Source organism: Pelophylax lessonae, assembly GCF_965119305.1.
Source record: "Pelophylax lessonae genome assembly, chromosome: 2".
NCBI lineage: Eukaryota > Metazoa > Chordata > Amphibia > Anura > Ranidae > Pelophylax > Pelophylax lessonae.
Genome location: NC_138769.1, coordinates 151,769,558 through 151,783,264, shown reverse-complemented (window position 1 = coordinate 151,783,264; position 13,707 = coordinate 151,769,558).

Sequence of the window (13,707 nt, the reverse complement as noted above, 5' to 3'; positions counted from 1 at the left end):
AACGTACATACTGCTAGGTGCCCTGCATGCCCTGTTCAGCTACAGCAGCTGTTGGACTCTTATAGAGTTTGGCAGGATGCTGGCAGCAGGCCTGGATGATGCGCATGTGCCCTCCAGCCGCAGCAAAACGCTGGAGTCTAAGATCTGCCATACATGGTTCGAATCTCTGCCAGTTCAGCAGGAACCGGCCGAGATTCAAACTGTGTATGGGCAGGCTGAACGTACCATGTTGATTGATCTATCAACTTGGGTACAACCAGCTTGCTGGATTCTCTTGTGATTATCGCTAGCGGCTGCTATAGTCTCTAGCAATAATCACTGTCTTCTTCCGGCGGGGATGGCTTCCCCCCTGCCGGGAGAAGACAATGGCCCGCCATGAGGGATTCCCGCATCAACACTGCCTGTGTTGATGGGGGAATCGAGCAAATTTCTTTCCTTCAACCTGTGGTTGCAGGACTTATGCACCAGGGCTAAATGCCCAGTGTGTTTGGGGCCTTATCCATAGAAGATCCTGACCTGTGATTTGTCTTCCAAACTGCAACTTTGTTTTCTGTTGATCGTAGTAGGCAGAGTTTGCCTTAACAATATCAAATGACACATTTTAGATGATCACAATTCTAACACATTTCACATAATAAAAGAAAGACTATGAAATTACCAGCTTTGTAAATAAAATTACCTAATTTCATCCATTATGCTTCTAGGGCTGATTCACACCAGTATGCATAGTCTTCTTTTTTTGTTAGAACTTTATTGAAAGAGTGTCAAGAGTGACAATTTACTAGGTTCTAATCACAGTGTTGGAATGCAGTGGTTTCCGCCACAGCTCACTGCTCTGAAAAAAAAATATTTCATGCAGTACTTTTTCTCTTACGTCCTCTGACAGTCGCCGCCCACTCATACAGTCTGCACTTCTGGGTATTGGTCTTATCCACAGGGGTAAGCTAGGCATAAGATTAGAGTTAGAAAACATTCACAAAACCTTTGTATAGACACACCTACAGGGGGCTGTCCCTCTGGTCCAATACCCCCAGCTAGCAGCATTCCCAAATCAGTTTGTCTTTGCCTAGCATAGGAGTAGGCAGGCTTTACCTGGCTGGGGCTGCAGTCTCAGCCTTTTTACTTCTTTCTCTCTGAGAAAGTGATTTTTCTTTACAATAATAGCTTTTTATTTGTTCCTGCGCTTAGTTAGTCGGACTTCGAAAGACTACAGTGTTTGCGGAGCTGGGAATCGCACTGGTTATCCTAGGGCCTTATGGAATCCCAGCCTGCCATCGAGGGTTGCCTTTCGACCTCGCTTCGGCTCCAAGGGTTTTTACCAAAGTGTTGGCTCCTGTTCTTGCCTTGTTGCGGGTACAGTGGATTGCCATCCTGGGGTACCTGGACAATCTCCTTTTAAGGTCGAGTTCCAGTGCCACTCTGTTGCGCGATCTGTCAACCACGGTTCAGACGCTCCAGGAGTTCGGGTGGACCATCAATTTTCAGAACTCAACATTGTCCCCTTCTGTTCGTCTCCCTTACCTGGGGATGATTATGGACTCCGCCCAGGCGAAGGTCTTTCTTCCGGAGGACAAACTCCGGACTCTGCAGGACGAGGTCAAGTCCCTCAGGGACAACGAGTTCTCTTCGCTCCGGACCTGCATGCGGTCCCTGGGCTTGATGGTGTCGGCTTTCGAGTCGGTACCATTTGCACAGTTTCACACACAATTTCTTCAAGCGGAGATTCTGGCCAGGGGGGACAGGCATCCTCACTCCTTGGACAGGAGGATCTCTTTGAGCCCCCAAGTCAGATCGGATCTTCTGTGGTGGCTCCAGTCTCCGGCTCTGAAGGAAGGAAAATCCTTTCGACCGTTGCTATGGACTGTGGTAACCATGGACGCCAGCCTGTCGGGCTGGGGGGGCGTTCTGTCTGCCCAGGGCACTTGGTCGGAGGGGGAGTCCTCCCTTCCGATAAATGTCTTGGAACTGCGAGCAATCATGCTCTGTTTGCTCCGTTGGTCGGATTGTCTTCAGGGCCGCCCTGTGCGTGTGCAGACAGATAATGCAACTGCAGTGGCTTACATCAATCACCAAGGGGGCACCAGGAGTGCCCGGGCGGCCAAGGAAGTGTCTGTCTTGGGCCGAGACGCAGGTCCCGGTGATTTCGGCAGTTCACATTCCAGGTGTGGAGAACTGGCAGGCGGACTATCTGAGTTGCCAGACCCTGGACCAGGGGGAATGGTCCCTACACCCGGAGGTGATTCAGATGCTGTCTGCGCGGTGGGGATCCACGGATGTGGATCTGTTCGCGTCTCGGCTAAACAACAAGGTGGGAAGGTTTGTGGCAAGAACACGCGACCCTCTGGCTGACGCCTCAGACGCGTTGGTAGTGCCTTGGAATCGGTATTGCCTGATTTATGCCTTTCCCCGATTCAGTTGTTGTCCAGGTTCCTTCGCAGGTTGGTCTCGGAACTGAGGTTGGTGATTCTAGTAGCCCCAGACTGGCCGCGCCGGTCTTGGTAGGTGGACATCATGCAACTGGTCGTCGAGCCTCCCTGGCGGCTCCCACTACGAGACGATCTTCTGTCTCAGGGGCCGATCTTCCATCCTGCTTTACAGTTGCTGGCTTTGACGGCGTGGCTGTTGAAAGCCAGGTCTTGAGAGACAGGGGTCTCTCGTCGGCGGTCATTCCTACCTTCTCAAGGCTAGGAAGGCCCTGTCCGGCAAGATTTATTATCGTACCTGGAAGGTTTATTTCGCCTGGTGTGAATCCCAGGGGTTCCATCCCCGCTCCTTTTCGGTGGCGAGGGTGTTAGCTTTCCTGCAAACTGGTATGGAGCAGCGTCTGGCGCTGACCACTATTAAGGGCCAGTTATCTGCGCTGGCTATTGTTTTTCAACGCCCTCTGGCGTCTAATTCCTTGATCCGCACTTTCATTCAAGGGGTGCGTCATCTGGCTCCCCCTAGGAGGGCACCCTTGCCTCCTTGGGACCTGAATTTGGTTTTGTCCATTTTGCAACGTCCTCCCTTTGAGAACATCCGGGAGATTCCTCTGCTGGTGCTGTCACGGAAAGTTGCCTTTCTGATGGCGATTACATCTGCTCGCAGAGTGTCGGAGTTGGTGCCTCTGTCGTGCCGCTCTCCCTATCTGGTTGTTCATAGGGACAAAGTGGTCTTGCGACCTCATCAGTCCTTTCTTCGGAAAGTGGTTTCGGATTTCCATCTCAACGAGGACATTGTCTTGCCTTCGCTGTGTGCGAAGCCTAAGCATCCTAAGGAGTTTGCCTTGCATTCCTTGGATGTGGTGAGGGCGATCAGGGTTTACCTGTCGTCTACTGAATCCTTCAGAACGTCGCATTCTCTTTTTGTCCTTTCTGAGGGACCCCGGAAGGGTATGGCTGCGTCTGCGGCAACCATTTCAAAATGGATCAGACAGACGATTGTACAGGCCTATTCAATTAGGGATCAGGTTCCACCTTTCCCTGTCACAGCGCACTCTACCAGAGCGGTTAGTGCGTCTTGGGCCTTCTGCCATCAGGCGTTGGTGTCCCAGGTATGCAAAGCGGAGACCTGGTCGTCCGTGCATACCTTTACTAAATTTTACGAACTTGATGTTCTGGCATCGGCAGATGCCTCTTTTGGCCGCAAAGTTCTAAGTGCGGCAGTGCCTTAGGGGAGACATGGTGGTTTTTAGCCAGTCTCCTCATGATGGGGTTTTTCCCCCTTGGTTTTTTTGCCTTCCTGTGTTTGTTCGCTCCTGTTGAGCTTTCCTGTTACCCAGTGTTTACTTTTCTGGTTCAGAAAAGGTTCTTTTCTCTGACCTGGGTACTGCGTTGCCTTTTTGACAGTTACGTTTCCCACCCCTCACATCTACACTGCTTTGGGACGTCCCAGAAGTGCAGACTGTATGAGTGGCAAGCGACTGTCAGAGGACTTAAGAGAAAATAGAATTTTTGTAAGAACTTACCGTAAAATGATTTTCTCTGAGTCCTCTGACAGTTGCCGCCCCCCCACCCCTCTTTTGGGGTTCATGGATCTCTATACTGCTTGCTACCAAACTGATTTGGGAATGCTGCTAGCTGGGGGTATTGGAACAGAGGGACAGCCCCCTGTAGGTATGTCTATTCAAAGGATTTGTGAATATTTTCTAACAAAATCTTATGCCTAGCTGACTCCTGTGGATAAGACCAATACTCAGAAGTGCAGACTGTATGAGTGGGCGGCGACTGTCAGAGGACTCAGAGAAAAGAATTTTACGGTAAGTTCTTACAAAAATTCTATTTTTTCAGCACGCACCACTGCAGCGTAGTGGTGTAAACTGACACCATAGGTAACAAGGCAAATTGCCTTGTCTTTTTGTTTGGACTGCATCCCAACACAAATGGTGTAAATGGGCTCTCAGAGTCTGTTTACATACCATTGTGCCGAAATTTAAAGTAGAACTATAGACAAAACTTTTGTTTTTTTATTTTGGATAAAGTATGGGCAGGTTATTATGACCCGTGTAAGGTTTATTTTTGCCACCTGTGTCTCATCGGGGTGATTTACATTCACTTCCTGTCCCATTGCCAAACAGAAAGTGAGATGAAATCCCCTCAAATTAAAGGTATCTCTTTGGGACCGCCAGGTCACTAGAACTGCTGTCCCCATTGGAAGATTTTCTCTCTATTACTTTTCTGGTGACAACCCAAAATTTGGGATTTCCTTTTACTTTCACTTGATAATAATAAACAGGGCAAATAGAGAAGGTTAACCTCTTTAACAGGGGCACAGACAGCAAAAAAATCTGATAGGTGTTCTAATCCTTCCCCACCCTATCCAAAACTGTATAAAAAGTTTTGCCTTTAGGTATAGCTACAATCTACAACCATCTATACATTCCATGGAATAGTTTTAGGCAGTGGTATGTATGTACAGTGGGAAAAAATAGTTATTTAAAACCCTTCAGATTTTGTAAGTTTGCCCACTTACAAAGAAATGAAGGGTCTATAATTTTATCATAATTTTATCATAGGTGAACTTTAAATGATAGAGACAGCATATCAACCAAAAATCAAGAAAAAAAACATGATACAAATGTTATAAATTGACTTGCAGTTCAGTCAGTAAAATAAGTATTTGATTTCCAAGCAAAACATGACTTAGTACTTGGTGGAGAAACCCTTGTTGGCAAGCACAGAGGTAAAACGTTTCTTGTAGTTGGTTACCAGGTTTGCACACATCCATCTCAGGAGGTATTTTGGTCCACTCTTCTTTACAGATCTTCTCTAAATCCTTAAGGTTCCTTGGCTGTCACTTGGCAACTCGAAGTTTCAGCTGCCTCCAAAATTTTTTATGAATTAAGGTCTGGAGACTGGCTAGGCCACTCCGTGACCTTAATGTGCTTCTTCTTGAGCTACTCCTTTGTTGCCTTGGCGGTTTTTGGGAAGGGAAGAAGGTTCTCATCCAAGATTTTACAATACATGGCCCTGTCCATTAGCCCCTCAATACGGCAAAGTCAGTCTGTACCTTTAGCAGAGAAACAGCCCCAAAACATAATGTTTCCACCTCTGTGCTAGACTGTAAGGATGGTGTTCTTAGGCTACATTCACACCTGAGCGTAGCGTTTTCGCGCGGTTTTTACCACGATTTTACTGCGATTTTTACCGCGATTTTACCGCGATTTTTACCGTGATTTACAGGCGTTTTTTTGTGCAGGCGTTTTTTGATTGACTAGATACCAATGGAAAACGCCTGTAATCTGCCCAAAAAGAAGCTCATGTACTTTTTTGAGCGTTGGGCGTTTTGTAAACAGCGTCAAAATGCTCAGATGTGAACAGGGGCCATTGAAATGAATAGGATTTGTCTTGTTGGGCGTTTTCAGAGCTGATCCTAGAGCAGAAAAACTCCCCAAAAACACCCCAAAACGCCTAGATGTGAACGGAGCCTTAGGGTCATAGTCAGCATTTTTCTTCCTCTAAACTTGGCGAGTCCACTTTCTCAAGAAGGCACATGTACAGTCATGCCAATGAACATCTAAAGATTTAGTGCTGTGATCAGATGAGACCAAAATTTAGCTCTTTGGCATTAACTCGACTCGCCGTGTTTGTAAGAAGAAAAATGGTAACTATGGGCTAGGCCTTCCTTCCGGATTTGCAGGCTTCAGGCGTATGAATGGCCGAGCTGGGATGACATCACTCCTGCCCGTGTGGTAGTTCTGAATAGATGGCACAGTCTATTAAGAGCCAAGTGTGCATGTGCCAGTGACATCACCGGCTGCTGCTAAAGTAATTATCTTCTAAATATTTACTGTACCTATAGGTAAGTCTTACTATAGGCTTACCTCTAGGGAAAAATCAACCATGTGAGTTTACTACCACTTTAAAGCTGACCTGTAACACTTTCAAGTATTTACTTTTCATACAAGTCACAGAACACTTTCTTAATACTTTCATCTTTTATTTTGCCCTGAAGGCTGGCCCCATCTTTGTTCTGGCATCATCCAGGGTCTGCATCTTCTTTCAGGATGATGTTGACCTAGGGATAGAACAACAATATTACAATAGTCTTTCTGACCTAAAATACCCAAAACTCATCCACCCCTCAGGCTGCCCACCCGAGTAGTGAATTCAAGGAGACCAGAGTTGCTCAGAGTAAAGCCCTAAACAAAGCTATGAGAAATGACTGTACTTGCATGGCCAGCAATAAAGAAGATTTCCAAAGTCACATGTAAACATCAGGGGAGATTCTGGCTGTCTCTATTCATGCAAGTAAGCACCTCAGGGGTGAAATGCAGTCTGCTGATGATGACTACATAGGACTACTCAAGAAGGCAAGCTGTAATAGGAGGAATTTGGACTACGTGTGCATGAAACGATTTCTGCCCCTGAGGGCTCTTTCACACTTGGGGTGGAGTGTGATGCCCTCTGAAGAGCGATTAATATTTGGGTGGCTTTTTATAGGACATTTGAAAGGTGGTAAGGTGGTGTGATATAACATCCTCAACACCTGATTTAACCATATAATGCCCCAGTACCAAGCTGCAATTATATGCATTACACACAGGTGCATATGACCTAAATGAGTGAGTTTGACAGGCGATGCTGCTTGTCAAACTCTGTACCCCAAGTTAAAAATGCAGCAGCTGTGGCATGTGCACAGGCCTCTACAGGTGTTATTTGACAGTCCGGTGAGGTTGGAAATAATACAACCCCCTGGCCATCTGAAAGAGACCTAAAGTACATCAAGACCCAAGAACAAAAATGTATTACCGGTACACTGAAGCTTTTCAGTCATCAGTCGTGGTGATTTTATTCATTTTCTTTTTTTTTTTTCTTACTTTCACCTGGTAATCCTGCGAATAGCACACTTCCTGTTCAAGGGTGACAACACTGCTCCTCAGATGCAATGCAAAACACCACCTGAAAACAGATAGTAACATAAAAATGATAATAATTCAGGTTATCTGTAATGTATGTGTGTGATATACTTTTCTGGTGCTTGGCAATTTTCAGAAGACACTCCTCTCAAGCATATTGTGTATTTCTTTTGCCAGGGAAACCTGCAAGATGGTTGTCTGGGCAATCATGTTTATGATACCTACTGAAGATGGCAAACAATTACTGATCAATGCAATAGGGAATTTATTTATGGAGCTTATTGAAGTCTGTAGAAAATAGTTTGCAGTCATAGATAACATTGATATTTGCCAGTGGCATAGCATGGGTGGGTTGATATACAGATACAGTTAGGTCCATATATATATTTGGACACAGGCACAATTTTCATACTTTTGGCTCTGTATGCCACCAGAATAAAATAAAACAAAACAATTCAAATGGATTTGAAGTGCAGACTTTCATTTTAATTCAAGGGATTGAACATAAATATCAAGTACAAATTTTAAGAACTGAAACCATTTTTATACACAGTCCCCCCATTTTCAGGGGCTAAAATGTATATGGACAAATGAATATAATCATAAATAAAATGTTAATTTTTAATATTTTAAGAATCCTTTACTGGAAATGACTGCCTAAAGTCTGGAACCCATGGACACTGGGTTTCCTCCTTTCTGATGCTTTGCCAGGCTCTAACTGCAGCTATCTTCAGTTGTTCTTTGTTTGTGTGTATTTCTGCCTTTAGTTTTGCCTTCAAAAAGTGAAATGCATGCTCAACTGGGATGAGATTAGGTGATTGACTCGGCCATTGCAGAATATTCCACTTATTTTCCTTTAAAAGCTCCTGGGTTGCTTTTGCAGTGTGTTTTGGATCATTGTCCATCTGTACTGTGAAGTGCCGTCCAATTAACTTTGCTGCATTTGACTGAATCTGGTGTGACAGTATCTCTAAACACTGCAGAATTCATCTGGCTGCTTCTATCTTCTGTCACATCATCAATAAACACCAATCACCCAGTGCTCCTGGAAGACATGCATGCCCATGCCATAAACACTGCCTCCACCATGTTTACAGATGACGTTGTGTGCTTTGGATCATGAACTGTTCCAAGCCTTCTACACACTTTTTTCTTCCAGTCATTCTGGTACAGATTAATCTAGGTTATATCCATCCAAAAAATGCTTTACCAGAACTGGTCTGGCTTTTTTAAATGTTTTTTGGCAAAGTCTTATCTGGCTTTTTTATTCTTCAGGCCTATGAATGGTTTGCACAATGTGGTGAACCCTCTGTATTTGCTCTTGTGAAGTCTTCTCTTGATTGTAGACTTTGACAATTATATGCCCACCTCCTGGAGAGTGTCCTTCACTTGTCTGGATGTTGTGAATGGGTTTTTCTTTACAAATAGAGCAGGGGTATTGAATTAAATTTTGCGGAGGTCCAATTAGTAGAATTTTCTTCCAGCAGAGGTCCTAATCACACGTTTGTGTACTCTTGTACATCACAGCCCCCCTTATATCACAATCCCGTTCTTACATCGGTGCCCTCGGTCCTTTGCACATCACAGTCCCCCACTTCACATCACAGTTTTCCCTTTAATGTAGTGTTCGCAGGCCCCCTTCACATCACCCTCACCCGCTTCACAGTAGTGTGCTGAATCACCTTTACATAACACAACCTATTTATTCAAAGCTGCTCTCACTTCCCCTTTTAAATCATCACCCCCCTCCCACAGTACTGTCCTCTGCCCCCCCCCCAGCACTGCCCTCTTTACATCACCCACCCCCCCTTACATCACAAACCCCCCTGCACAGTAGTGTGCTCTGCACCCTTCACATCATTTACCCCCCACAGCACTGCCCTTCACATCACCTGCCCCGACCGCCTTCCACATCACCCCTTCCCCCCACAGCACTGCCTGCCCCTCTTCACATCACCTGCCCCCACCCCCCTATACATCCCCCCCACAGCACTGCTCTCCTTCATATCCCCTGCCCCAACCCCCCTCCACATCACCACCCACAGCATTGCCCCCCTTCATATCACCTGCCCCAACCCCTTCACATCACCCCTCCCCCACAGCACTGCCCTCTTCACATCACTGGCTCCCTACACATCAGCGGCCCCCTTTACATCAACCTCCCCCCCACACACACACACACACAGCGCTGCCCCTTCACATCACTCCCCCCCCCCACAGCACAGCACTTCCCCCACAGCACTGCCCCCTCACATCACAAATCCCTCCCCCCACAGTAGTGTGATCTGCCCTATTAATTCCCCCTTTGCACTGCCCCTCTCAATTCACAACCCCGCCTCTTCACAGCACCCCCCCTCCTGTAGTGTCCTCTGCCCTCACTCTCCTACCTTAGATCGAGCAGAGGGTGGAAGGCACATTGCTAATATGCCGGGCGAGGGAGGCACTGATCTGTATTGAGGGCGGGTAATAGGCTGAGTGCTGGTATTAAGCTGACTTTGGGAGGCAGGGCTCTGCTTTGGACGGAAGCGAGAGCTGCTTTTCATATTAACCAGCAAGTGATTGGTGGTTAGGATGCAGGGCGGTCCTAACCACCAATCACTTGCTGGTTAATATGAAAAGCAGGCAGCAGCCATCTCTCCCGTCCAATGCAGAGCCGTGCCTCCTGAAGTCAGCTTAATACCAGCACTCAGCCTATTACCCGCTCCCAATGCAGAGCCGTGCCTTCCGAAGTCAGCTTAATACCAGCACTCAGCCTATTACCCACCCCCAATGCAGAGCCGTGCCTTCTGAAGTCAGCTTAACACCAGCACTCAGCCTATTAACTGCCCCCAATGCAGAGCCGTGCCTCCCGAAGTCAGCTTAATACCAGCACTCAGCCTATTACCCGCGCTCAATGCAGAGCTGTACCTCCCTTGCCCAGAATATTCGTGCCTCCCAACATGAGGAGAATTACAGCTGCCAAGGCTGGGTAACAGAAGCAGCTCCTAAATGGCACGACCGCAGGTCTGGATGAGACAGTGACTCGGTCCGGATCTGGCCAGCGGTCCGCCATTTAGTGATACCTGATATAGAGGATTCTGCGATCATCCACCACTGTTGTCTTCCATGGACGTCCAGGTCTTTTTATGTTGCTGAGCTTACCAGTGCATTCTTCTTTCCTCAGAATGTACCAAACTGTTGATTTGGCCACTCCTAATGTTGCTGCTATCTCTCTGATGGATTTGTTTCATTTTTGAAGCTTTTCAATGCCATGTTTCACTTGCATGGACAGCTCCTTTAACATCATGATGTAGGTTCACAGCAATAGATTCCAAATGCAAAAACCGCACGTAGAGTCAACTCCAGACCTTTTACCGGCCTAAGTGATGAAGAAATAATGAAAGAGTAGTCCAAACCTGGCCATGAAACAGCTTTTGATTCAATAGTCCAATTACTTTGGTCCCTTGAAAAAAGGGGGGGGGGGTGGCTTTTCTAAAAGAGCTGTAATTTCTAAACCCTTCCTCCGATTTGGAATATACATACCCTCAAATTAAACCTGAGAGTATGCACTTTCAGCCTATATCCATTATATAACTATAGCTTGAATATATTTTGGTAACTATTGGAAAAAATCGAATATTGTGCTTTTGTCCAACCATATATGGACCTAACTGTGTATACAGTATATGTTACATAGTAGAACGTTCCCTTTGTGTGACCAGCTTTCTCATCCACTCCATGCACCCTCCTAAGTGAGCACCCCAACTACTCTACACCCACTCCTCATTGTGCACCTCCATTTCTTTCATCCACTCATTGTGCCCCCACTCCTTGAACCCCCATTTTTCAGTCCTTCCACCCCCTACTTTGTACCCCAACTCTATATATCCCCCGTCCCACAATCTCACCGGTAGTTGAAAGACTTCCAGTGCACAGCATGCCGGTTGGCTGTACCCAGATAGCAAGTAATTGAGCTGCAAGTTTGAAAATTACTTGCTAAGCTATTGCTAGACTTGCCAGGCTTCACATGTTTGTTGCAAAATTGCAGCAAGTCCGCATTGCATGACTCCAGATCAACTTTCTTTGCAAACATTCTGCAAGTCTGCTACAAGTTCTGGTTCAGTTATGTGGTGCAATAGTCATCCCACCACAGGGGTCATTGTGACTTGCAGAGCTCTTGCTGTAGACTCACCTCTGCAACTTTGCTCTTATTAGGGACTTGCCACTCGAATCTACAACAAATTGGAAAGAAGTCAATTAGAACTTGTGCTTCAAGTGCCCTTCAAGTGTACAATTTGCCAGTGAAAATGTGCAGCAAGTAAACAAGACTTACAATTCAACACTGTCACAAATTTGTGGCAAGTTATTCTTGCTATCTAGATAGTCTCGGGGAGGAGAGAACAGCTTTTGATTCAATTGTCCAATTACTTTGGTCCCTTGAAAAAGGGGGGATGGCTATTCTTAAGAGCTGTAATTCCTAAACCATTCCTCCGATTAGGATGTACATACCCTTAAAATTAAACCTGAGAGTATGCACTTTTAGCCTATATCCATTATATAACTATAGCTTGAATATATTTTGGTAAATACCTGAAAAAATCGAATATTGTGCTTGTGTCCAACTATATATGGACCTAACTGTTTATATATGTTACATAGTCGGAAGTTCCCTTTGTGTGAGAGAAAATAGAGAAGAGAGATCAGAGCGATTCTCAACAGCCCAGAGGCAGTGTACTGCCGCACATTTAGAGGGAGCATGCCACCCGCACTCAACTCTGCCCACTCTGACATATAACCTACCAACTGTACCCGCTCACACAGCCTGGGAGAGAGGATGTAGTGCACAGCTGACAAAACCAAAACGGGAGCACACACCCGAATTACTACGAATTTTGTGCCCCTAAAAGCTTTGTGCCCAGTGTAACCACCCCTGTGGCCTTGCTCCATACTATGCCACTGATATTTGATGAACATTGTTGGAAATAACTTCCAAGATTCTGTATTTTGGTGGGACAGTTCTGATGCCCCAATAGAAATACCTTACATAAATGGGCATTCTTTAAAGACTTGGGAAGATCCTGAGTTAACCAGATAGGAGATTAAAGGGACTTGGCATGCTTTTGATCACTTCCCAGATAGCAAGGATAACTTGCTACAAATTTATGGCAGTGTTGAATTCTAAGTCTTGTTAACCTGCTGCACATTTTCACTGGCAGTTGTACACTTGCAGAGCTATTGAAGCACAAGTTCCAGTTGACACTTTTCCAATTTGTAGCAAATTTGCGTGGCAAGTCTCTAGCAAGAGCAAAGTTGCAGTGGTGAGTCTACAGCAAGAGCTCTGCAAGTCACAGTGACCCCTGTGGTGGGAGGACTATTACACAACATAACTGAATCAGAAGTTGCAGCAGACTTGCAGAATGTTTGCAAAGAAAGTTGATCTTGAGACATACAATGCGGACTTGCTGCGATTGTGCAACAAACTTGTGAAACTTGGCAAATACAGCAAAAGCTTTGCAAGTCATTTTCAAACCCACAGCTCATTTGCTTGATATCTGGGCCTAGATAGCAAGGATAAATTGCCACAAATGTGTGCCAGTGTTAAATTGTAAGTCTTGTTTACTTGCTGCACTTTTTCACTAGTAAGTTGTGCACTTGCAGAGCACTTGAAGCAGAAGTTTTAGTTGACACTTTTACAATTTGTAGCAAATTTGCATGGCAAGTCTCTAGCAAGAGAAAAGTTGCAGTGGTAAGTCTACAGCAAGAGCTCTGCAAGTCTACAGCATTAGCCGAACAAGTCTATAGCAAGAGCCCCGCAAGTCTATAGCAAGAGCTCTGCAAGTCTACAGCAAGAGCCCCGCAAGTCTATATCAAGAGCCCTGCAAGTCTACAGCAAGAGCCCCGCAAGTCTATAGCAAGAGCCCTGCAAATCTACAGCAAGAGCCCCGCAAGTCTATAGCAAGAGCCCTGCAAATCTACAGCAAGAGCCCTGCAAGTCTCCAGCAAGAGCCCCGCAAGTCTACAGCAAGAGCCCTGCAAGTCTATAGCAAGAGCCCTGCAAGGAACCCTCCACTCATCTATCTGCTTTACGGTCAGGGACATAAGGCATGCCTAGACCAGAAAGAAATCATGTGACCCTAGAACTCTGTAGTGTGATGTTAGCCTGGTAATGATGGTGACAAAAGTATCCACCTTTTCCTCTTTCCCATGAAAGGGAACTCTCTGTATAAAGTACAATGTTGTATGGATCTCTGTATATAGAGTACAATGTATAGATTTCTGTATACAGTACAGTGCATGGATCTCTCTGTATGCAGTACAGTGCATGGATCTCTCTGTATGCAGTACAGTGCATGGATCTCTCTACAACACAGTGCATGGATTTCTCTGTATAC